At 37.5% G+C, this 25,318-nt stretch overlaps 1 protein-coding gene across 1 annotated transcript in view; it reads left to right on the forward strand.

Annotated features, from left to right (window-relative positions):
- CDH12 (cadherin 12) overlaps positions 1–25,318 on the forward strand; it is a 141,644-nt gene that overhangs the window by 31,654 nt on the left and 84,672 nt on the right. The window lies entirely within an intron of this gene.

Consider the following 25,318-nt stretch of genomic DNA (forward strand, 5'->3'; position numbering starts at 1 on the left):
TGCTACTGTAGCAATTGTAGAATGCTTTTTCTCTCCAAAGAAAAGTGGACCGTAGTAGAGACACACTGGAATAGGTTTTGTATTGGGGAGTTGTCACAACATGATAAACATTTGTCAGGAGAGACGTAAATAGCATTGATCCTGCTTTGGAGCAGGAGACTAGACTAAATGAGCCCTTCAGGTCTCCTCCTGATCAGTGATTCTCTAATGGGCCTAGGCAGTGTGTTTGTAATACAAACATGCCACTTGTGTCCTGCTGCCAGATGGCACTTCAGAATTCTCTGTGGGCAGGGGAAGTTAATCCCATTCTGGGCTAGGAGGCCTCTAACTTACTTAAAAATGCTAGTTCCTACTTATTGCCATTTCCTATCCAAAGCTAAGATGTCTTTTCCCAGGTTTTTGCAGTCAGTGATAGTACATCATTTAGTAGCTGCTGTAGTTGCACAGTTTTTCTGTCTCTGAAGTGTACAGAGGGTTTCTGTTGGCCCTGCAGCTGCACAATTTAAGTAATAAAAGTTTTGAAAGGCCATCCAGGAGGCCACTAGCTGTCTACACAAGTTGTTATATGAAATTAACTGGGCCATTTTTTTTTTCTGATAAAGATGTAATGAAATGTGATTTGAGTAGATAGGAAGAGATGACATGCTGATATCATATGCATGTAGAGATGAGCTTGCTATATGGACACAACTACATGTTTTGGATCATGTATCAATTTATTTTTCTTTGGAATTTTGACAGTAGACACCATGGAAAAAAAAGTATCTTCCTTATCTGCACATTATCTACTCACCTTCCCTACCTCTAGAAGAGTTACTCACAACAGTTTTTATTTTCCTCTCTAAGCAAAATTAAAAATGGATGAAAATTGGTCAAGAAAGTCTTTCAAGGAAGGGGAACAGTGCTCTAAATGGAAACCTAAACTCCAATTAGTGGTCACGAAAGCAGGTAACAATTATAGCTGCTGGGTTCTCTAGCAGCAAGAATATACAGAAATGCCTGCTGTCTTTTATGATGTGCCAGTAGATTGCACCTTCTCAGATGTAGGTCTCACCACTGTTAACCATGTTCTTGCTACTTTATGCAAGTGCAGATTTCCCAGAGGCTCTTAAGCTACTGCTCTCTACCATCAGTACCATTTAGTTCCGCCTATAGAGATGCCTACCACTGCCTGAGGCTAACATTTCATTTTTCAGCTGGTATAACATATGGTTGTCTTGGCTCTCCTCCTCTATTTTTTTACACTTCCATTTCCTAGCTTTCAGTATCAAATTCCCAAATGTCTGAAATTTCACTTACTCTAGTTTTTGCAAGTGTGTTATAAACTGTACTCATGAACACTGACTTTTGTGGGAAGTCCACTACAATGTGAGCTGAAACTGTTTTTTTTTTTTTGTCCCGTATTGGTCATTTTGATGAGACCAATGAGCCAATTTACCAGTGACTAGCTGTCTTTTATATTTACTTCTAAAGGGAAGATTAACTCAGGTTTACGTAAGCTTCTCCAAAGGTCTTCATCACTAGTAATGATAAGCAAAATATAAAAGGGTAAGTTAGTACTTAAAGGGCAGTGGAGGAGCCCAGATGATGCTAGCAAAGTTCCCAGAACTTAACAGCATTCCCAGGCTCCTAGTTCCAGTCATGTATCATATGTCATATCATATGTCAAGGTTATTTTGGACCCCGATGATCTTTTATTGGAAAAGGCACAGAAAGATGTAAATTCCTACAATACTCCATATCTCTTTATCTGACCCCTAAGTAAGATTTAAAGATATCTAAAGATGTCCAGCCTTCTCATAATACATTTTTCTGAGAACCCTGTTTTTTTTTTTTTTATTTTAAGTGGAAATTTAATTTTGTCCTCCAGGAAACAGTGAGTTTAGAATTAGAATTCGTATTATAAATTCTTTCTGTATTTTCTGTAAACTATTTTTTTCTCCGTCTAATCTGTACCACTCCAAAATGATTAAAAAAAAGAAAAAAAGTGATAATGAATCTCTTTTACGTTTTCCTGAAGATGAGGGACTTTTAGGTTTGCCACTTTTTACTTAATGGTGCATTCCTTACTGAGAACCAAAATTTTCATGCACTGTTTTAACTAGAATAGATAGCATTAGCAGGATTTCTTTTTTCTTGTTTAAGACCATTGCAAATCAGGACACATATCTGTCTTATGCCAAAGGCTTGAATGGACAGCTAGCATCACTCCTTTCATACATGCATTCTAATCTGCTTACATATGAAGAGAGAACCTTCTATCACAAATACAAGCATAAAATGGTCTTCTCTTGAAAAAAACTCTTGGCTCTAAACCAATGCATCATGCAGGCTGTCGTTCTCATCTATAACCAATTTCTTCTGATACTTTCCAAGTTCATGATGCACTTTGTGCACTGTAGTATCTCTCTGGTATGTCTCACTGGTATCTCTCTTCAAATCACAGTTTACTGCTCATGTAACAATAAGTATTTTTTGGCAGAGTACTTGCTGGTGAAGCACTTTGAAAAGGACAATAACATGAAATTCCCTATGGAGAAGCTTGGAAGATGGAATCAGGGTATAGCAGAAAACTAATTTCTTAAGAACACAGATTATTATGCTGCTGTCTTATGTCTTATGAAAGTTTACAGGCTAGCCCCCCAGTTCTTCTTCTCATATTAATCAGTATCTTTATCTGAAATTATTATTTTAATTTAATAGCAGTTCCCAAATGTAGCCACAACCAAAAAATGGAAATGACCAGTATGAGGACTGAGAATGGGGCTTGCAGTTTCCCTCTTCATAAGATAATGCTGTCAAAAAAAATGTTGTCCTTAAGTATACTTTAATAAATGATGTTGTTGCTTCCAGAAGCTGTGCCAGCTCCTGATGCAACATAGCTAATATAAGCATGCAAATATACAGAGAGTTTAAATCAAGGTTATTCCCTTATTAAAACTATCACTCCAGATGACTGAGAATAGGACCATACCAGTGTTAAACACATATTCAAGGAAAGATCTTATTACATGTTTTTATTACATTTTATGGACAAAAATGTGCACAGAACTACATCTGCATTTCTAATGCATTTTTATCAGTGAATATGCTGATTCTGATCAATCATATAATTAGCAATGTGTCACATGTGGCAAATTAATAACATCTGCTGTCACAATTTACAAATTATTTTCTAAGGAATTTCCATTATTCCTCCATGCTTATGTACAGACCATCTAGGTCTGTGCTAAAACTGTCAATTCCATAACATACAGATTACATATTCTTAGGCGATTTCATTTCATACCTTTCCACTAGATTAACTCTTTATTGCTTAGGGGGCTCTACAAAATACAGAGCACTATAGCAATTACACTGCCTTTTCAGTTATTAATTAATAAGTAATGGAACATGTGTACATTAAATAGCTGTGTTATTGATTATGCTTGAATATTCTCCTTGGTAATTTGTCATTACTACACTAAGACACTAAAATGGTCAATGACACTAAAAAGCTGATGCTAGGTTATTTTAACAGGGTATCTTCTGTGGTGCAAGGCAGCTTGAAATGTGTTAATGGGTATGTTTCTCACCGTATACACTAAAAAATAGTGTATATAAATTTTATGGCAATTTTCCTTTTGAAGTGAATGCTTCACTATGGCTTATATTTAAACATTAATAGATGATCCATATGCTTAATATTTTCATCTATGTAGTTTTACATAAAAGGATTATAATGTGCAGAAAACTAATCTGAGGAAATGGTGGGTAGGTAAATATTCAGGAACCCACCCTCTGATTTGGTGTAACCTAGGATCTTGTGCCTGAGCTTAGCCAGCAGCTTATATTGAGCTGGGCCTGTGGAAGGATTGTAAAGCATGGTGCAGAAACAAGGTGATATACATCCTTCATATGTATTCCTAGTTTCTGGCTATACATTTGTAAGGGTTTCCAAGAGAGAACCAAAGTTGTTGTGGAATACATTTTGGCATTTGTAGAGGTCAAAGAGATTTTCAAATGGAATTGCACAAATTCATGTGAACATGTCCATCAGTCTAGTTTGCACAGCCTCTCTCTTCAGCCCTTCCATGTCCACCCAGGTCATCATCTCCATGCCTTTTCTAGTGCTTCCAAATCTCCAGAGAGGGTGATGGAAATCAGATATAGTATTCAAGATACAAGCACGCTATAGATTTGTACAGTAGAATAATAATTGCTCTGATTTAGTCTGTTTTCTTTATCTATTAATTCCCATCACTGTTTTTCCCTCTTTTGGTCTTGGTTATTGAGATGATACCTTTGGAGGATGATACCATTTTCCAAAATGATTCCCAGATCATCTTTCTAATAGTAAATCATCTCTCTGACAATATGAAGAATGCAGTTTTTTCCATGTGTGTTACTTTGTATTTCTTAATGCAGAATCTCCTATGTCCAGTTAGGCCTTAGTAAGTTAGGATCCCTCTGTAACACCTGCAAACTCTGGGTATGTGAAGCTGTGACCTGCGTATGTATTCTCTATTTCTGGTAATTTATAAATTCAGATCAGAGAGAGATTCCTGTGGTCTGACCATTTATACCTACGATTTATTTTCTATGTTTTGTTTGTATGTTAACTTAGAAGAAGCAGGTCTTTCTCATGCTACTAATTTTTTAAGCGCCTTTGATTAGCCTCCTTTCTGAAGGCTTTTTGGAAATTTAGATTATGATTATCTGTGTCAAGAGCTGCCTAGACATTACTCACCCAGTCCTTCTACTAGGTTTTGTGAGGAGTGTTGACTTTTCCCTTGTGGGATCTTACCTCCATGCCCTCTAGCTCAGTACCATCTTGCAGAATCTAGTACTTGGGTCAGACCTGCTTCCTACGTCATATTTCAAAATTTTTCAGAAAAAAATCATATTGCTTTGAGAGAGATATCTTTCAGAGACCTTTCAGTTCTGTGTTCTGGGGCTATGTTGAATGACAGTTTACACACTATAGTTGATGTTTCAGTAGTTTTTCACTTAGAATTACTATGCTGATTACATATCTTGTTTTTTTTACTCAACTTTTTAGAAGATAGAAATTTACTGTGCTGATCAACAGTTTAAGTGTTGTAGCCATTTTAGTCAAAGCTATGTTTTTTAGGAATGAGCAGAAGGAAAAGACAGTTATGACTGCCTAGCCTTTTATTACAGTCTTTCCAATGTATAGGAGGCATTGCACACAGAAGCAGTGAGATGTTGAGAGCAAATTAGAAGTAGGCAGTAAAAGCTTTTGAAACAAAAGTGTTTCTTGACATTATGATAGATCACTAGGGAACCTGGAAAGCTTTAACTACTATGAAAAAAAAAATACATGCAGACAAAATTCTTTAGGTTCAGAATAGTGAAAGAACGGTGGAGACAGCCAAGGCTGGCTTGATCAGAGGACTGTGGCTATTGTCAGACCTACTATTTGTTTTCAAGCACCCTGGCAATTGGATATTGTCATCGACATGAGAAAATTTTGCCAGTATTGCTGGTCAGGAGAGTCCATGTAAAATGCAAGCTAAGATGGAGAGAACTCTACATAAATACATGCAGCAAAATGTCTTAGGAGCTTTTGCCATTACTAAGCGAGGCTAGCTAGCTTCATTTCACAAAATGTCAGTGTCTGTTTTGAATTCATGCAAAGTATATGAAACCCCAAGCATATGAATTCCCACGTCTTCTGATGCAGAACTCTTTATTAGGTTAACCAAGTAATACTTAAATTATTAAAACTCAGCCATTTGGTTGATTTCTAAATATGTATGTTGGCCATTTTTATGGTGCTAAGTATTAGTTCCTTTAGTATATAGTGAAATTCTTTGTAACTATTGGTACTGCACTGTGGTTTGCATAATCGTCTTTAGGGTCACGATACATTTCATGAGTGTTGTTAGGATTATGGGTTTTTTTTTTTTGTCAGTGACACCACTGTTGAGGGAAAGGTATTGGTATGGTTTAGTACAGTACTGAGAGTTGTAGGAATTGTTTCTATACAGGCATACAGCATCTCTAAACATAAAACATGTTGTATTGAAAGTTGTTTTAGGAGCCACTGATCAGCTGTAAATGTTAAAAATTAACAAGAAGTTGCTTTTTCCTTACCACAAAATGACTCTAAACATTAAATATCATTTTAGTAGGAGCTGTTCTTTTGGCCACCAAGTGGTTTTAAACATTAAATATATTTTTAAAGTATTGCTTTTCTCAGCCACTGAATGACTGTAAACATTAAATATGTTTTATAAAAGCTGCTTTTCCAGCTACTGGCTGAATAGTATGAACATCATTTTTCTTTAAGGTTGCTTTCCAGCCACTGAGCTATTTTTTTTTCCTTTTAAGCTCACTTCTATTTATATTTTTTCAATGAAGAAAGCAACTGCAAGACTTCACTGGCACCAGGAAGCTCTTCATTTATGACAAGCAGTCATGTCCTAACTATCTTCTCATAAAGACACTGCAAATAATGAGAACCAGCCAAATTTTAATTTGATTGCAGTGGATAGTTTGCATGGACAGTGTATGCATATCCAGTGTGCTCCTCTCCCACTTTAGTGTGTAGCACTGAAGTAAATAATAAAAGCAGACATGAGTGATGTTCCATACTAAGATAACTGCTCCAAGAAATCCATCACCGATGGACTGCATGAATCAATCAAGTCATCATCAGCCCTAGAGGAGGACAAAACAGAAGGCAAAATACTCTCAAGATTGCTAAGAAAATGGGAATCAGTAAACCAAATATGATTAAGGACTTTAATTCTGTGTGCAGGAATAACTCCATGTGGCAAATTAGATGTAATCCTAGGAAGGTTTAAAGTGATAAGAAAAGTGTTCATGAGAATCTGGCTTAATAGGAGCTAAAAGGAAAGAATCACTGATCACAGATACTTTTTTATGGACAAATTATTTTCGGTTTGGAGAACTCCGTAAAGTTTAAGGTTTATAGTGAAGACACTGCAGAGAAAAATAATACCTTAGAAAAAAATCTGCATAAAATAGCGGTCTAAAAATACCTGCAGAATGAGGAACTGCACATACTAGGGCATCTTTAAATGGCATTTCAGCCAATTAAGTAAGTGTATCTGTCTGCAGATCTTAGATTTAATGAATCCCAGATACTTAACATTCCTCCTTATTTGTAGCATAGACAGGTAAGGCAGACCAGTGCCTATGCCATACACCTTAACTATTTCCTAACTGAAGAGCCATTAAGGATGTTGTGAGGATATGAACTCAATGCCCCTCCAAGCTTTGATCAACCTGAGTCCCAGCAGAACTGGTTAAAAGCTTTCCAGAGGAGGCATTTTCAAGTTTCTGCAGAAGTGAAAGATGCAGGCATGCAATGCTGTCAAAACACCATGTGAAGACCCAGATGGCAGCCTGGTGAGTCACTCTTCAGGTCACCTACTGACTGACAAATTAAACAGGTGGTGCCCAAATTAATAGGGAGATATTATTTATGTGACCTGGCAAGCCAAGCAGGACGTAGAGCCCCCTTGCACACACACATGCTCCCACCAGGAGCTGGCTGTCTAGGGGTCTGGTGGGCCACGCAGCCGTCTCCGTTTCTGGTAAGCTCCTGGCTGGTCTGCTCCCAGTTTCTCTGCCACACAGTTTGTGGCAATGTGCTCATCAGCCTGCACAGGTCGTCTACTAAGTGGGAGGAAGGCCAATGGAAAACAGAACCAACCATCCTCTTTGCCGAATCCTCAGCAATGCCAATATCGTTTTCTGGATGGTGCCAATAATATTTTCCTGGTTTGGAGTGGGATGAAATGAAAGGGCAATATTATCCCAGAAAAACAATATTCAGCCATCTTTGCAGCCATCTTTACTTGCCTCTTATGCCCAGGCTTATTTATTTATTTGTTTATTTATTGTGCAGAAGAGAAGCTAGCAGTAAAGGTGAAGTCATTCAGATTTACAGAGAAGGAAACTGGAAGTAAAGGAGGAAAGGTACAAGGGTAAACAACAACAGGTGAAGGAGAGGATAAACTTCACAGGCTGAACAGGCTCAAGAGAGCTCACTTCACAAGAGCCACGGGAGATGGAGATACTGTCTTGGACTTGATTCGTATTGATTTCTGAAGGGAATATTATGGATTCTACCAATGTTCCTCAGGACTATCCTTTTGTTTTTATAAGTACCTTAAAAGATATTTCACAGAATCACACAGAATCACAGAATAGTTGAAGTTGGAAAGGACCTCTAGAGATCATCTAGTCCAACCCCCCTGCTCCAGCAGGGACACCCAGAGCACATGGCACAGGGTGGCATCCAGGCGGGTTTTGAAGATCTCCAGAGAAGGAGACTCCACAACCTCTCTGGGCAGCCTGTTCCAGGGCTCTGTCACCCTCAAAGTAAAGTTTTTCCTCACATGGAGATGGAACTTCCTGTGTTTCAGTTTGTACCAAATTGATGTAGCCATCAATTTGTACCCATATGTATTTGTACCCAAGTATGAGAGTTCTTAGGGAACAGTCATAAGAGATCGAGCAAACAGCATGAAGCTGAGGAACATGCAGCAATAGCCACCCAGTGCACCAGTTTGCACCAATCATTGACTGAAACTATTGTTACTGATAAGATCAGATATGTCACTTAAATTAACCATTTATATCTTGGTACACAGTTGTTCACAACCGATTTTCAATGGAGTTATATTTTTTGGCTGTAATCATTCCATCGAGGCTGACATGATATTCTGGGGATATAAACTCTAGTTCATAAAGGATAACATGTATCCCAAAAGTCAATTCAGTCAATCCACGTCAGCAAACCTACATCTAGAGAACATCTCTGAAATCATATCCTTAATCTTCTGTGCATGTTTTTTCATCGTAGTATAGCAAGCATGAATTTTACCATTTGGTTTGGTCTAAAGGAATATGCTAACTTATCTGGAATATATCATAATTAAGTAACGAGGTTTCCTGTGGCATAGGAACATCAGACTAGAAGTCTATCTATCATCCTGTCTCTATCAATGGACAAATCTAAAGGGGTCAGAGAGTAAAAGATAGATATAGACAGATTGTTACATCACAGTCTATCTTTGTCCAAATTCACCTTTGCTTATTTATTTTTAACATCCAGAAAGATGATTCTTAGGCTATTCATATGCATGTCAAAAACTCCTCCAATTCCTATCTTATTATGCCCATAGAATATTCTATGAATGGACAATGTCCTTCGACAAGGCATTTCCTTTTCTTATTTTTTAAAATTTCTGACTTTAAATTTGGAAGACTGGACAGATGATTGAGCTTTGGTACAATACTACCTATAGTAGACAACTCTGTTATATCCTTTTTGTCATTTCTAGATTAAACTGATTAAACCTGTAAAATGCTATGTGAAGAACTTTTACTGTCTCTTGACCATTTTCGCTGCTTGCCTCTGAGCCCCCTTTAATTCTGTTTTTCTTTTATCAATAGGTCAAGAGTAATGAGTATTTTCAAAAGAGAGAATTGGATGAGAAAGATGCCAGACGGGCAGTTTCAAATGCTCACACTTGCAATTGATAGTCTTGCAAGAGATACAGACACAGATGCTCAAATTATCAGCCCGACTTGCTACTTCTTTGGTTCAGTAACTCCAAATTCATGCACCTTTTCTTGCTACTTCCACTCCATATCACCTTATGTCTGAACAGAAACCAAACAGTCATACAGCTTTTGGCAGATGTTTGATAGTCCTGGGGTTCTTTTATGGTTCTTGCACTGATTCTGAACAAGTCCTCTATTCACAGGTGTTAAATCCTAAAACAATATTCATCACTGAGCATAAGCGAATGGGACATAGCATCTCATTGTTCAAACAACTGAGGAATCTTTGTGCCTTGAAAAGATCATCCAATTCTAATACAGCAGAAAAAAAATTCCCTGGTTGAGTAGAAAAAGAGTCTTAGCATGATATATCAAAGAGCTGTGTTTGATAGTTTTATTTGCCATACCTATGTGGGAGTAAGGTGGGGCGGGGGGAACTGTTTACATTGTGTACAGGGAGGGAGTGACAGAACATATGTAAATAACAGCTTTTATTTACCACAACCCAGATACAGACATCAGTGTACTAGGAATTGCTCCAACATAGAACAAGAGACAATGAATTATTCTCTCAACTTTTCTTTGTAACAAATAAGCAAAATAAAATCTTAGCCTTTCACTCTGAAGAAAACCTTTCATAAATGACCTGAAAGATGCCAAGATGCTGGGCTATCTGTCTACATCAAAGCATGGCGGGGAGGCATCAGCATCTTAAATTCCCAAATCCGCATGAAGCTGGTAATTGAACTGGCAAGTTACGAAAAAGGAGTCCTTTCACTCCTGCTGGCTGCAGCACAGCAGCAAGAGATCTCTGAACTGATGATTTAAAGGAAAGATAGGAGATAAGAACATCACCAGCACATCGTACTGTTTTACTGTAGGGCTGTAGTGGCGGCAGTTCAATTCTACCTGTACTGCAGTCTGGAAGCTTTGCATTTCAGCCACTTTATCAGTTTACCTTAGGCAGCACAAGGGAACAGTAACAGCAAAGGAGACATGATTTCTGTGACAGTGTAGTACAATGTCCATAATGATTAATTTCCAGGACTACTGTCACCCCAAATGGCTACATTAAAGCTGACATGAGCCTTCCTATCCGAATTGCAAATGTGTTTTATGGCTAAAGCGGACACATACGTCACAGTGTGCATGACATCCATTCTGCTCTCATCTTGGCTTAAGTTTTTAGGCTTGTTAGTATGAACCCGTTAGTGAGTGTTTTCCATCAGCACATTCACCGTCCAGATTTGTTAAGGTAACGTGGCACCGAAAGAGTTTAATAGGCACCTGTGCTTTTTTTCCCGTTTTCACTAAGAGCTAAGCAGGTAATTGGGTTTGAAAACCTTAGTGAGTCTTCAGCCCACCCCAGATAGGTTTTAAAAGCTTGAGCCTTTCCACCAAATTCCTCCAACATGCCAAACATCCCTGAGTTAGAGGCTAACTCATAGGCTCCTAGAATTTGGTAGCATAGGTTAGAAATGTGAATCAAAATGTTTTGCAAGCTTGGTCCAGGGGTTGGCACAATATCTAAGAAGACAGAACCAGATCAGAAACAGATTGAACTCTATTCCCCACACTAGTACAGCAAGTGATTGGGACATGCCATGTAGGGTGAGATATCCAGGGGGATTTATTTCTCTAAATCTCAATGTAGTTTCTTAGCACCTGCCTAAACCTGGAAAAATGATTTGCTATAAATTGTGTCCCTGAAATGTCATTTACGCATCTGCACAAGCTGCTTTCACCCAGAGTCACCTGAACTGTACACCTCTGAACAAGTAAATGCCAATTAATGCCTAGAGAACTGTCAGAATTCATAAAAGTAGATGTCCTTAATTCTTTTTTGAGAGCAGGTCCAAGAGCATTTTCATGAGTTCAGAGTTGCATGCCATGCAGGGCTAGCCTGTAGGAGAGATTACATTTTCTTGACTTTGCAGTGAGGTAGTAAGAATATTCACTCAAGGTGCTCGAAATGCAGCTTTAATTCTTTCCTTTATATGAAAAGACTTGAATACCTCCTCCTAACATTTTAACCACCAGGTCAGATAGTGTTTCTTAATCTTTCTCACTTCCCCCTCTTTTTGGCCTCGTGAATATTTAATGATCCTATATAAAACAGATCAGCTTCCTCCTGGCGTGTTTAAGAGTGATGGTCTGAGCATTCACTTAGGAAGCAGGAGATAAGCATTCAACTACCATCTGACAGAAGAGGCACTTAAAAAAATCTGGATTTCATGCATCTGCTGAGCATTCAGAAGGGAACATCATCTCCGTCTGCATTTTTGTCAGAAAAGGTTGTTTTAAGCTCTTAACTCAGAGGAGGGTGCAAAACTCTCATTCACAAGTAAACAATTTCTGAGAAAGAAGTATCTAGGATACAACTTTTCTTAGTGGTGTTTGTTATAGGCTACAGCAACCTTTCACTACTATGCGTACCTGTGAGAATCTTATTGTTAAGCATTTAAAATCATCAAGAAGTGTAGAAAAAACCTGCAAGCCAGTGCTTGCTGCATTTTGAATGACTCTTTTTATGAACCACATCCTTGGCACCTCTGTGCTGCAGTTGCTATGTATAAAACCATCATGTGATCATACTTCTCTAATTTATAGGCATATGTTTTAAGATGTTGAAAACTGAGAAGGGTATTAAATTCTACAACATAGGTGATCACATAATTTAAAACAAGGAGGAAAGATTCATTGCAAGGCTTATGTTTTAATGCATGTATTTTGACAGAACTGATACAGCATAGATGAGACTGTTTACGGAAGGGAAATGGTGGAATTCACCCTGAAAAAAATCACTAATACACTTGGGAAGGACATAGTAAAAAAAAAAAAAAGAAGTTGAAAAACAGGAAAAATACAGAATAAAAAGCTATAAAGTAGCCCAGAGTTGCATAGCAGAATATGAGTTTAATGATAAATAAACAAGCAGAGTTTAATGAGCTAAGATGAAAATCATGTTGTCTTTCATTATGTTTGTGGGAAGGGATGTGGTTTGGATTATTAGTCTCCACTTGATAGCAGCTTTTACAGCCCTGCTTAGTGTGTGGCTGGTACTATCTGATTCTCAGGCCTGAATTGCAATGCCTGAGAAGTGCCTCATGCTCCTTTCCGGTAAATGAAGTGATTTGTAGCCAGGCTCCCACTGACAGAGTACTGCAAGGTTGGCCAGCAGTAATCATTGGTAAATCACCTCTTATTGTCAAGTGTGTGTGACAGAAGAAGTGCCACTTAGGGTCTGACTTTTAATATTATCATACTTATGGTTATTATTTTCTTATTGACATTTTCCAGGAAGGATGACATACTTTTCCCCTGTAGCTTTGTTCTGAGGAATCAGTCAGGAAATGATCAGACAGAAAGACAGCAACATGAGCCATTCCAGTATAGTGTTCTTCCAGATCTTACCATTTTTGATCTTTGGGCAAATTCAAAATATTTGATTCTTTAGAAACTGAGAAAATCACTAAATTCTGAATACATTCAAATCCTATATGCTTGTGATGAAGGCCTGGATTTGCATTTTAATGTACTTAAATTCATCTGTACGATAATGACCTAAGAAATGATGAGAAAATATTTATGAAAGACATTAAAAATACTCCCTTTCTAAGATCTCAGGAATAAATTGCAAGATATTATGCCCTGTTTAGGTATGGTTAATTTTAGCTTCAGTGTTGCACAATGTCAGTATTTTATGTATTACATGGCTTGCTTGTCTTATATGTTTTTGAATTTGTGAATATATATAAATAAGATGGGGAGGTTAAAATAGGAAGGCAAACAGCTGAATTTCGATAGCTGAATTCTCAATAAAGTTGAAAAAGGGTGAAATTATACTTAAGCCTGGAGAGCATCTAAATACTATGGGCAAAATATGTTCTGTCTTTACCAATTGAATTTTATCTTTTATTACCTTGTTTTTTTTTATTTTTTTAGTTATATTGCGGGGAGGAGCTTTTGTTTTGTTTTGTTTTGTTTGTTTGTTTCCTTTTGCTGGTGGTAGTAACTTAAGCATTGCTTTTTATCTGATCTCCAGAGAAGAGTGATTTTGATCATCAAAATAGAGAGAGAAATGCAAATGAGGGGGAAAAAAATCCCAGAGCAGGCTCAGAATAACTCTAACGAATGATTCAGCGTATCAGCTGATAAGAACAGGGACTTTCTACCTTGATCATTTCAGCAGTATGAAGTATGGAACTAGATACTTTGTATCATTCTTAGACAGGACTTTTCTAGATCATAGGTGTGCATACAAATATTGAAATAACTATATTTATGCCTGTATGTAGGGTTACACTTCATTTACATGTAATAGTGGAGGGTTTGTATTCTGCTTTATTTAGGAAAAAAAATCGATGTACTAGAACAAAACCGAGGTGACTGTTAGAGACCCTCTGACTAGCTGTAAGGACTTAAAATGAAAAAAAAAAAAAAAAAGAATACTGCAGCTCTACTATTGAGAATACTGAGAAAAAGAAGACACTGAAACAGCTGCAACTTAATTTTTTAGCCTTTTGAAGACAACTGAATTTGTCACCTGATTTTATTCTTTTTTTCAAATCTTAGGTATTTTGATGAGGGGCATAGTCATTCTTCAACGTGTTTTTTTCTACAATTATATAATACTTGCAATATTTCAAAAGCATATACTGTTGTGAATTCCTTGATGGACGCAGAATAATGTTGTGTTGTAGGCATTGATGTTTACAAAGCATTATCTTAATGGCACTGATGGCGTAGAGCTGTGAAATCATGAGACCTGCTTTAGGCCTTGCTGGAATAAAGGACTGCCCATCCAGACTGCAGAGGCAGCAGGGGAAGGCAAATAAATGTTTTGCGCTTACATTTTGCAGGTGAAGAAAGGAGCAAATAAAGAAATTACTGGGTTACGGTTTATATTTTTATCTCAGAGCTTTCTGGCTACCAGTTCTGCACTCAAATGTTTGGAGAAATGTACAGAAAAACATGATGAAATAAAGGATATGAAACTACCTACCATGTTACCATGTATCCTTCAGTCATCCCAATAATAAACCTAGTTATTGTATTTATGTTTAATTATTTAGTCTCATTGACTTCAGTAGTTTTAAAGGGGTTCTGTGGACTAGGTGTATGCCTAAGTGATTTGTTGAGTAATCATTTCCTTAAAGCTTTTGCTTCAGTCCATTCATCCATTCTTTAGATGGCTGCAAGGGTGTGCTCACCCAAAGTATTAGGGCCATGGACTAATGTAATAGGATCTGTGAGTGGAGATGCTGACCTGTTCCGTTATTCCTCATTTTACTGAGGAATAACTCATCATGAAGAAAGAGTAACTTCTGCTGACAGGTTTTGATCAGGCTAAGCTTTTTACACCATTAGAAAGGCAGGGAAGGGAGGAGGGAGACCATGAACTTGTTTGCAGAAGGAAATGAGGACAGACATGAAGAAGTCTTGAGAAGTTGCAGAAATAGCTAGCCTGAGCAGCACATGTAGGTTCAATTCAGCATAGCATTCCTAGTGAAACTAAACAGAAGTTGTCTAACGAAACAAAATGCTTGGGGAAGTGGTATTTCTGGATCAGTACAGTTTCTGTACTTGGAACTGTTGTGTGTGGTACCTCATTGCTGAGCACCATGTAGAGTTGAGTGAGAATATAATGCACAGTTTCTCTGAGGTGTTTCAACATTGCCTGGCAAATACTAAGATAATAAGAGGAAAAAAGCACCAGCTAACGTGTTGGGTTTTTTTTTTTTTTTTTTTAGCATAAACGAGAGTTGCTATGCCCATAAATTTCTAATATTGTGAGCACATCTCTCCATCTCAGCACACGCCAGCTCTCTCTCCAGCAGTAAAAAGGATAAAAAGGCCAATGTTCGTAGCCAGGCAGTACAGCCTACCTTTGCCACTGTCATGAAGCTTCACACATTTTTTTCTTCACATATTACGTTAGCACATACTTTATCTCAGCCATATGTCTTCTTTGATAGAGAAGAGCAAATAGTGTTTTCACTGTTAGAAATAGATTCCTTTTTATCATCGAGAAGAAAAACCATGGGCATGTGCTCATCTATACTATGTGCTGCCTGTTCTATACTATGCAAAAAAATGCTAATTTGAACTACTGCTGTTGATACCAGATTTAATTTGAATCATTTGATACCTGAACATATGCTTGCTTTTCTGCTGGTTAGAAGAGATAGGATTCTTAGCCATTTTTTTTTTTCTTTTATTAAATAGGAACTGAGCTACACTCTGTTTTTACAGCTCAGCAGGTATGATAATGTATTCCAATTTGTGGAACAGCAAATATTATGTACTAAAACTCTACTCTGTAATAAAGATTTTTAATTAATGTTTTTCCAGGACAATTTTTTTTAATTTTCCTTTTAAAATAGTACCATGAAAAGGTTTCCGTTTTGATGTAGAACAAAATCAGAGTTACAGAACTGCAGACTCCATTTCCACATGCAGAAGTCACTAAACTCAGACTCTTGAGTAGATTTATGGACCTGGGCAATTTAAAACCTCGTTATTATCCTTGGTAGTTTTTTCTCCGTAGACCATATCTCTTCCCTGCGTTTATGGCCTCCATTCTTACAACAAAGTAGTAGAGCATTGTGGGAAAAGGAGTCGAGCCAGCACTTTCAGGCACATATTAAATGTGATTTGTTTAGTTTGAAGTTCCATATTTTATTTTTCCAATTTCATGTTACTCATGCATAATACTAAATATGCTTTTTCTTTGTTTACACAAGGAGGAAAAAAAATCCATTTTTCTGAAAAGGCTTTCTATATTTGAAGAACAGGGTTCTTCCACTTATGCTGAGAATTTTCGGAGACTAGCTGTTGTAAAAAGGAGTGCTGCATGTAGCCCTTTTATATTGTGAAAGTATAGTTGGAAAAAATACCAAGAGCATCTCTGTCATTAGGCTGATGAAATCTCATAAACTTTCATTGAGTTACAGATGTTCACATCAATCGTGCAAATTTTACTACTGTCTTTACAAAACACTTCTACATTTCAGCAGTTTCCCTAGTATTCCCACAAAGCTTATGCCCCAATTCTGCAAACTGTATAAGCATTTAATCTTAGCATTAATTTCAAGCTTATTGAAATATGTCTTTAAAACAGATTTAAAGCATGCAGCTTTTAATTTTAAACTAATGCATGCAGAATAGCAGATGACCCATAGCTGATGACACGCTTATTAAAGTAAGATTACTGAAACAAATTCTGCTAGTAGTATTTATGAGGGAAATAATGTCAGACATTTGCTGTCAGATCTTTGAGGAATGTTTTCTCAACTATATTTTAGGATAATGCAATTTTAAATTATGCATTATGGCAGCATTCAGTGTCAGTCATAGGCCATGTGAAAGATTAATGACCTCTGAAGAAGCTTTCTTGATGCACTTTTTTTTAAGCAAATGATCTCTGTGACTTTCTTTGACGTTTGTGCAACATGAAGTTGCATGTCACACCTTGGCAATGACCAGTGCAATCCCTTCCGCCATTAGTTTCTCCTAAAGCAGCTCTGCATGTGAATTGAACTTTTGATTTTTTCATGTCTGTTTTTCATTCAGGCACTAGATTCTGCCATTGTACTTTGCTCTTTCCTAAAATCTGTCTTCATGATATGAAATATGCATGTTGATGTCCTGGAAAGTCATCAGGACGTGGTTGTTTAGGGGAGTCAGAGGTGCGTGTAAAAGCTATTTGTCTTTCTTAATGATCCTTTTTGTGCCATGCAAATAGAAACAGTCTTGATGTACACACAGGGCAAGTAATTGGATTTTTTTTTTATTTCATTGACCGGGAAGATTAGGATGACATAAAAAAATACTAATCTGGCATTCAAATAGTTTTATTAAGTCAGACAGATAGTAAATTTTGGTTTTAATTTTTTTTTATTAAAATTGATGAATGTTATTCTTTTAGATGACATTTGGAATTAGGATGCTCTGGCATGCAAATTTTGAAATGAAATGCATTGACTTTTCTAGATATTATTTCAGAGAATTTTGTAGTTAAGCTATTCAGGACAAATTTGGAAATATATTTCATTAATTTAAACCTCACTAGCAAGTTACCTACCCTCTAAAATTCAAATTGTGCTTAGGCTTGTGAGCCAGGACAGGTCAAAAAGCATTAAAGGGCCTGAAGACATTTTAATGCTTTTAAGTTTATATAGTGATAGACTTAAGTGAAGGTCTGTTTGTCATCTGTTACTGCAAACATGGCTTTTGCAAACTTTTATGCAGACTCAATAGTGTTGTAAGAACAAGGCCAGCAAACTGCTCAGAGACTGTGTGATACGTGTTGTGTGTATCAAAATGAGCAGTACAGTTCCCAGGAGAAGCAGAAAGAGCTGTTAATCCCAGATGTCATTGTGCGAGGGGTAAGTCATTGCTGATCTGTATACGATGAAGATAAACACTTCAATATTAAATACGGCTAAAGTGTTCGTAAATTGTAAACATTTTTAGACTTTTTCCTTTTTTTTTGCAAGGACATTTCCTAGTACTTTTAGCCTTTCTCATGATAAATGCCAGCAGAGAAAGGAGGATTTCTTCTTCCTCCTTAGAAAAAGGCACAGAATTACACCTTTCTTTCTACCCAGCTTGACGATATTTTAAAAGCACCGGCGTTACAAAGCAATTTGCAAGCCACTCACTGCTTCTCCAGTGTGTTTCTAGTCCCAGTCTGCGTGACGCCTTCCCGTGCTTGGCAGCGGGCTGCTGAGCTCTGCCACCTTTGGGACATTTGGTGGCTGCCCCATACAGTTGAAGCTAGGGCTACTGAACTCCAGCCATCTTCAAATTTGTTCACTAATTCAGGGCTTCCTTAAGCTACTGTGAAGAACCTGACAAATGGCCTGTCCGTGTCCGCAAACTCCACCGAGCCTGTGAAAAGCAGATGGGGATACTGCGAAGTTGCACTGAAATTTGATTGAAGTTAGCCTGAGCTGCAGAAGGAAAGTACTTTGCTGCCTGAGAAAATGGTTAATACTGTCTTTGTTGAAGGTAGAATCATCTTTATCATTAACATTTCCATAAGGGAATCTGTTGCAGTGTATTCAGATCACCTCTTGAGTGGGACAACTCTACACTTGAATGCAAGAGGCTGAATTAAAATAAAGCAGGAGTCTCTCTGACCAAGGGGGCTGCTAGTGGCCACAGATCCTGCCGATATCTCAAGAGAAGCTGTGCAGCCATCCACATCTGTCCATTTCAGTCTCCACAAGGAAAAGGAGTTTTAGGGTCACTATAGAATATCAATAGGTAAAAAATAAATCTTGATCTTCTCTGACATACAGCAGTCTTGCATCAGTGCAGGCCCAATAAAACTTGCTTCTGTTTTTCACCAGCATGAGTTATCTAAAGCTGCTGAGTGCTGTGTTTCACTCTGTGGGATACACTGAATGTTATGCTAGATAAGCATGATACTGTGGGGAAAGGCTAAAATGGGGAAAAAATGTATTTTCCCGCTGATGCCACACTGTAATTTGTTTAACCTTTGAAAATTATTTTTTAAAAAGATTTGTTGGCAGGAGTGTGGGAAACTAAACACATAAGTTCTGTGTTAGATTTCAGCTCAATATGACTTGAAGTGGAGGTGATATTAAAACCTGAAAAGAATAGTTTAAAAATGCACAAAAAAAAAAGTCGGAGAGGAGAGGAGAAGGGAGAAGAGAAGAGGAGAGAGGAAAGAGGAGAGGAGAGAGGAAAGAGGAGAGGAGAGAGGAAAGAGGAGAAATCCACAACACATCAGTCTAAACTGAATACCAGAAGTACTGATATGGGACTGCATGTGTTTATTATGTCTCAGTGTGTTGTTTCACTGTCTTTATGCTTGCTAGTCTCTTGTAATCATCACTTCTGGTTGGATTTCATGTAAATTCCAAGCGCAAGTGATACTGTTTCAGAAGCATTTCACTGTGCAGAACAACCGCGCAAGATGATACGATATTCCTTTTGCTCAGTGGTCCCCTCGTTTTTGCAGCCTTATCTTTCAGCCTTTGGGGATTCAAGCTGCATCTGCTGTAGCACTGCTTCTGTAATAGCTCTGAGAGAGCCAATTCCAGGTAGTTTCTAATTAGGCACACCCAGATGGCAGGCACTGAGCAGATGTCCTGCCAGCTTGGAGTATAGATGGAAGAAAGTTTTCTTTTGGCTCCCCATAGTTTGTCTTTCTAATGTTTCATCCCCGTTTTAGTTTGTAGTGAGCATCTGAAGTGTTTGCTCACAAATTCTAAATTACCGAACAAACTCTAGTGCTCCACCGTTTATTGCAGCTCTAATCTCAGGTGCTGAACATTCGCGGGGCTCCGTGCACTCTGAAACCCGGGCGTAGTGAACTCATGGTACTCGTGCTGCCAGCATCAAAACTGCTTGCCTATGCTTTGATGCAGTCATCATCAACAATTAAGATTTGTTTTTTGGAAACTAATTAACAATTATGTTCCTGCTGCCAAAGGCATTGCTAAAGTCACTCCATCATGCCTGGATAGGCAGCCTTGCAGATCAAATGGAGGTAACTCGCTGCAATCCCTACCAGTGCATTCAGTCACATGAGTAAGCACAAAAAGCAGACTGAGAAACACCTTTTTTTTTTTTTGACAGATTCTTTTCACCACAGAGTCATACTTTAAATGTTTAGCTCCATCTGACATTGAAACATGTTCAAGGCAGAACACTTACCCAGTGATTGGGCCATCATGTTTTCAGTGCTGTGTTCCATGCTTCATTTGCCATAATTGTTGATGTATTTTGCTCAGCATCAGAAATGATGACAATTTTAATGACAAAGCTCCCGTATTATTCCTCAACCTTTCTAAGCATCATCTCAAACAGAATAAGTAAAAATAACCAAAGCTTATGTGAAACTTCTTGGATTTGCAGTGCAGCATCCTGTACTTGGGAATGTTTCAAGAGTTTTAAGAAAATTCGATCTTCATCTTTCTCCTGGATTCTTTTTTTTCTTTTTTGATATAATGAAGTAATTTATTTAAAAGTAGTGTTCACAAAATGGCAATGTGGTAATCTTGTCAGTACAAGAATTATCATTGTAAAAATTTGTAAAGTATATATTTTGGAAACTGAAGGTAAAATCTTAAAGGTAGCCTTCGTGAACCAGAATGCTGTTCTGTGAGCAGGTTATGAACACATCTTTACAAGCTAACAGCCAAGATATAAAGAGATGTAGCTAAAACATGATTAAGTCGTCGCAGGTGTCAGCCTGACAGATAATAGACTTTCACAATCCCTATAAGGCTCTGTGAGTTACTCCCCATACGTCTTGCTCTCTGTTATGGCAGTCCAGATAAGACTGTGGAGATGATTGAAAAACATCAGGCTATCTTATCTTTAAATACCTTGTATGAGAAAGAAATCTTCATATACCCTATTAATTAGTGAATGTGTAGAATTTGCAACAAGCTGATCCTCAGTCATATTGAACTTAAAAGCAGGGAAATAATGGACTTTCAAAGTAAGAAAAAGTTATTTATATGTCATGTTTTAAAGAAACAAAAATAAACGAGAGAAAAAAATTGCAACTATTCCATTTTTGAAGCTAAATCAGAAGACCCTTTTCCCAGTTTTCATCTTTTGGACATTATGAAGATGTTCAGACTGACCGACGAGATACATGAACCACCTTAAAAGCAATCTTATTGATATTTATGTTGCATTTAGATATACTTTAAAGTTTGGTATAGACAGACCTGCCCAACAAAGAATAAGCATCTTTCTGCAACATTTGTAGAATCAATCCAGCTTTGAAAGTTCTGAGATGCTCTGTAATTCACATTTATTTCCCATTATTTCATCATTTTCTTATATATAGCTCCACCTCTGACTTTCTAATGGAGAGTAGCATGAAAAAAAACTGAGAAATCATAGGCAGATAGGGTTTTTTTTCATTTTTTTTCTGCCCAATTGCATGCAGAGTATTAGAAACCTACTTGAAAGAATCTGTTCTCATGGGTTTTCTAATTCCATTTTACAGACTCCACAGATTCAGAAGAAAACTGGCTTAGCTTTCAAACTCCCAAGTCCTTATCTGAACCAAATCAGAACTCTGAAATTCTTCAAATTCGCCCATGTCTAGTGAAAATATATTACTATACACAGTTACAGTAGGTATGCCAAAAAGCTTTTTAAGTTTTTAATCTTAATGCTCACCGAGTCCAGGCTCACTGGAAATACAGCCTAGTAAACTTTGTCCAGGTTGGCAGTATTTTAATGTATTTAGGTCAACCAATGCAGTTTTGCTTCTGGTAGCATTTTTTGAATGTTTTGTATAAGGCCATATTCTGCAGAATTACGTCGATTTTGGCAGAATTGCTGCAGAAATAAGTATAGCAATTTAAAATATTACTGTCCCTCAGAAGTGCTTTGAGCAAGCAGAGTGAATCGTATGAACACTTCTCACCTGTTTTAGGGGAAAGTCGTTTTCTTAGCTTAGACTACCTATCAAACCTTGGTCAAGAGAAGCTAGAGAGCCATCTATGAGGTTCACACATGGAAAGGAGACACAGGTTTTGTTTTGGCATTTCAGTTGTACAAGATTGGACCTAAGTGAGGGGTGGTGCATTCAGGTACGGAATGGCAAGGCTGGGGATAGCTAAGGTGCTGCAGCTTCTCATTACCTGATGCAGCAGTAGACCCATTTTATCATGAGTGGCTGTGGTCTAAGACAGTGCTTATATGAGAAAAAAAATAGTGTAGACATTGCAAGTAGTTTAAACAAAGCAATATGCTCTCAGCTTGGGACACTTTATAGCAGTACTGTGGCTTTTCTGTGTGTGGAACCCATCCGAGCTCATTGCTACACAGCGTGGCATTAAATTGCATAGATCTGCCTATTCCAGAGCTTAGCTTAGGAGTGGAGCAGATAGTAGTTGCAATGGAAGTAATCTGTCTGCATGCCTGCTTCCACAGTTACATTTGGTGTTGGTGAGGATTATATTTCTGGGGTTTTGGGCCTTTTTTTTGGTGCCTTTTTTGTGCTTTCTCTCCTTTAACAAAATTCAATATCTTCCGCAAATAGCAACAGCAAAAATTTGCAAGCAACACTGATTTCATAAATGTAATTATAACTGAAGAAAAATTTCCCTTTGTCTTTTAAATGGGACTGACAAAAGCTGAACATGTCACTGATCTTAGATGAATGTTAACTCACCAAATCAAAGGAAGGAATGGGGAATGCTCATATTCAGTCTCCATTATATCTGTATTATTTAATTATCTCTGCTAGTTTTTCTATTATTTTGTGCTCCATGTCCTTTCTTTTCCTGCACTTGCTCTCGTTCTTATCTTGTTTCCCTAAGTTATTTATCTGATCAAATGGTAATTAGTGCTGCATGTATGTAACTGAGAAGAGAATTTTGCCTAAAGAATTGTATAAATCAAATATGTAATAAGAAAAGGAAAGCAAAGTGGCATATAGTTTTTAATAGAATAACTTAAAATCCAAAGAGTTTAAAAGCAAGGTTTCTGAAACTACAGCCTTCCTTAGCAGAGAAAGCAGAGGAAAAAAGCAGGGAAAGGGGCACACATCATGTTTGGGAGAGTCATGTCATATTTTTACTTAATTTGATAAAATTCAGTTATAAACAAATTAAAAGGAAAATAAAAATAAATTCAAGAGTAGGAGGGAAATGAATTTTATTTTACTGTGAAATTGGACTCGTGCTGCTAGAACTGCTTTGTTCTTTCTACGTTAAACCTTAAAGCACATTTGTCATATGTATCTAATTCTCATGCAATGTGTTAAGTTTTACTGTATTCATTCAATTAGTTAATGAGGTTTGGAAGAGAGTAAAGCTTGGCTTATTTAATACCAGATGAACCCTCCGGAGGTTTGGTTCCGTTTGCCATGTAGCTGGCAGCCAGCTGCGAGCAGCATGGCTGGATCATACCAGAGGCCAGCGCTAAACGCATCGAAAAGAAGTTGGCCGTGGGGTCTGATTCCTCGTGTTTCTCCATGCTTACAGAAGCAGGAGGGTTTCTCTGCTGCTATCACTTGAAAATTGCTGTAATGATGAGCAAAGAGCTACCTCATAGCAGTCACAAAGCTTCATCTGCAATGGGAGCAACTGGGAGTGTGCGCTAGGTACATGAAACATTTCAACTGAAAGGAAGAGGAAGGACAAGAGTCTGCAGTCCTGATCCATTTAACAGAGACTTTTCTTTTCTTCCTGTGCTTTTTTTCTTTTTTTCCTGATGGAAGCGTGTTGTTAAATGGAACATTCTTACATATCAGTGTGACTTGGTAACTCTTTGTCTTATCTGTAGAGTTGCCATAAGCTGCATAGTGGTGACAAACTTGTCAAAGATGAAACAATAGCTCTCTCTCCTGTGGGCTGTGCAGAATAAAGCAAATGTGCCAACGCTAGTTGTGGAAATAAGAATTATATGCGGTCTGGCTTTACCAAAAGCTGCAACACAGAGAAACCACTATGAACTACCTAGAATAGAACCTCTCCTCTCATGTCCTGTGAAGACGCATAACCTTTGTAGAAACAAATCATGATCTTGTTAAATGGGAGACAAACAAAAATATCCCTGAAATTGCTTCTTTTCCTAACATGCATTCAAATTAATTTTGTGCATGGGGTGCATTTCATGCTCAAGGCAGTGGGCTTTATGAGATATTTGTCAGAGCAAGAATTTGTTTCCTTAGCATCACTACCTCATATTTGTAATTCTGTATCTGTCTTGTAAAAAACCAGTGGTGATTGGCTATAGGTAATTTAATAAATAGCACTGTTACATATACCTATCTTTCCTATTTAAAGGACCCGAGATTTTGAAAGGTCCTCAATTCATGCTTTTGGTTTCAAAATAAAGCTTAAGTTCTGCTATTTTTTTTTTCTCCAACTAGCATAGGACAGAAATAATGACAAGACACCTGTAATTTTCAATTCTTCCTTCTAGTGAGAGTGCAGATATGGAAGTCTGTCCTTCTGCTACATATATTTCTTTGTTGCTGTATCAGGAAAGGCACAATATAATCTATTCCGTAGGTTCTTGCAGGAGGTGACTTCTTTTTTTTTTGTAAAGGATTTAAAAAAAAGAGAAATTGCTCTCTATTAACTTCAGGATTTCCTCATAATGCTGAAGATCTAAATGCTTCTGTTTGTTGGTGCCTTATAATTAAGAGAGTGGAACGGATTAGATGTTGATCTGATTTCCAGGCAGTGCTGAAGCCAAACAAGAACATAAAATATTGAAAACAGAAATAGAGACTGAATAATTATTTAATTTCGGGCATCTACTTGCAACACTGTTGAAGATAAATATCCCCTTAAATGAACCCTGTCCCAGATCATTTGTAACTTCTGTGCTGAGCCTTTAGTGCATGTGGCATGCTGTCAGTAGAATTCCTGGTCATTCTTGCCACAAGCCCTGTAAACATCACTCATTGATCATACCCAGTGAGGTCCACACAGATAAAGGCAAAAACAGGTAATTCAAATGTCCTTACTGTATTTTGCTTTCGCTTATTTAAGGAACTCTGAATAAGCTGGTTATCTCATGAAGTAGGGGCATAGACATAAAAGCAAAGGATTTGCCAAAGTTACACAGTCCGGTTCAGTATAATATAAAGACTGCATTGTGCTGGGTCAAGCCATCGGATATCCTATGCCTCCTACTTAACCCTTCTTGCATTACCACTATATTTTGATTGTAATTATATATATATATATTTAAAGGCTTCGTCTGTGTCATATATATATATATAAGCATTTTTTTAAAAAGCCTTATTTAACAC

The sequence above is a fragment of the Tinamus guttatus genome, unplaced genomic scaffold (assembly GCF_059628265.1).
Source record: "Tinamus guttatus ecotype Peru unplaced genomic scaffold, ASM5962826v1 Tinamus_guttatus_pri_ptg000222l, whole genome shotgun sequence".
Taxonomy (NCBI): Eukaryota; Metazoa; Chordata; class Aves; order Tinamiformes; family Tinamidae; genus Tinamus; species Tinamus guttatus.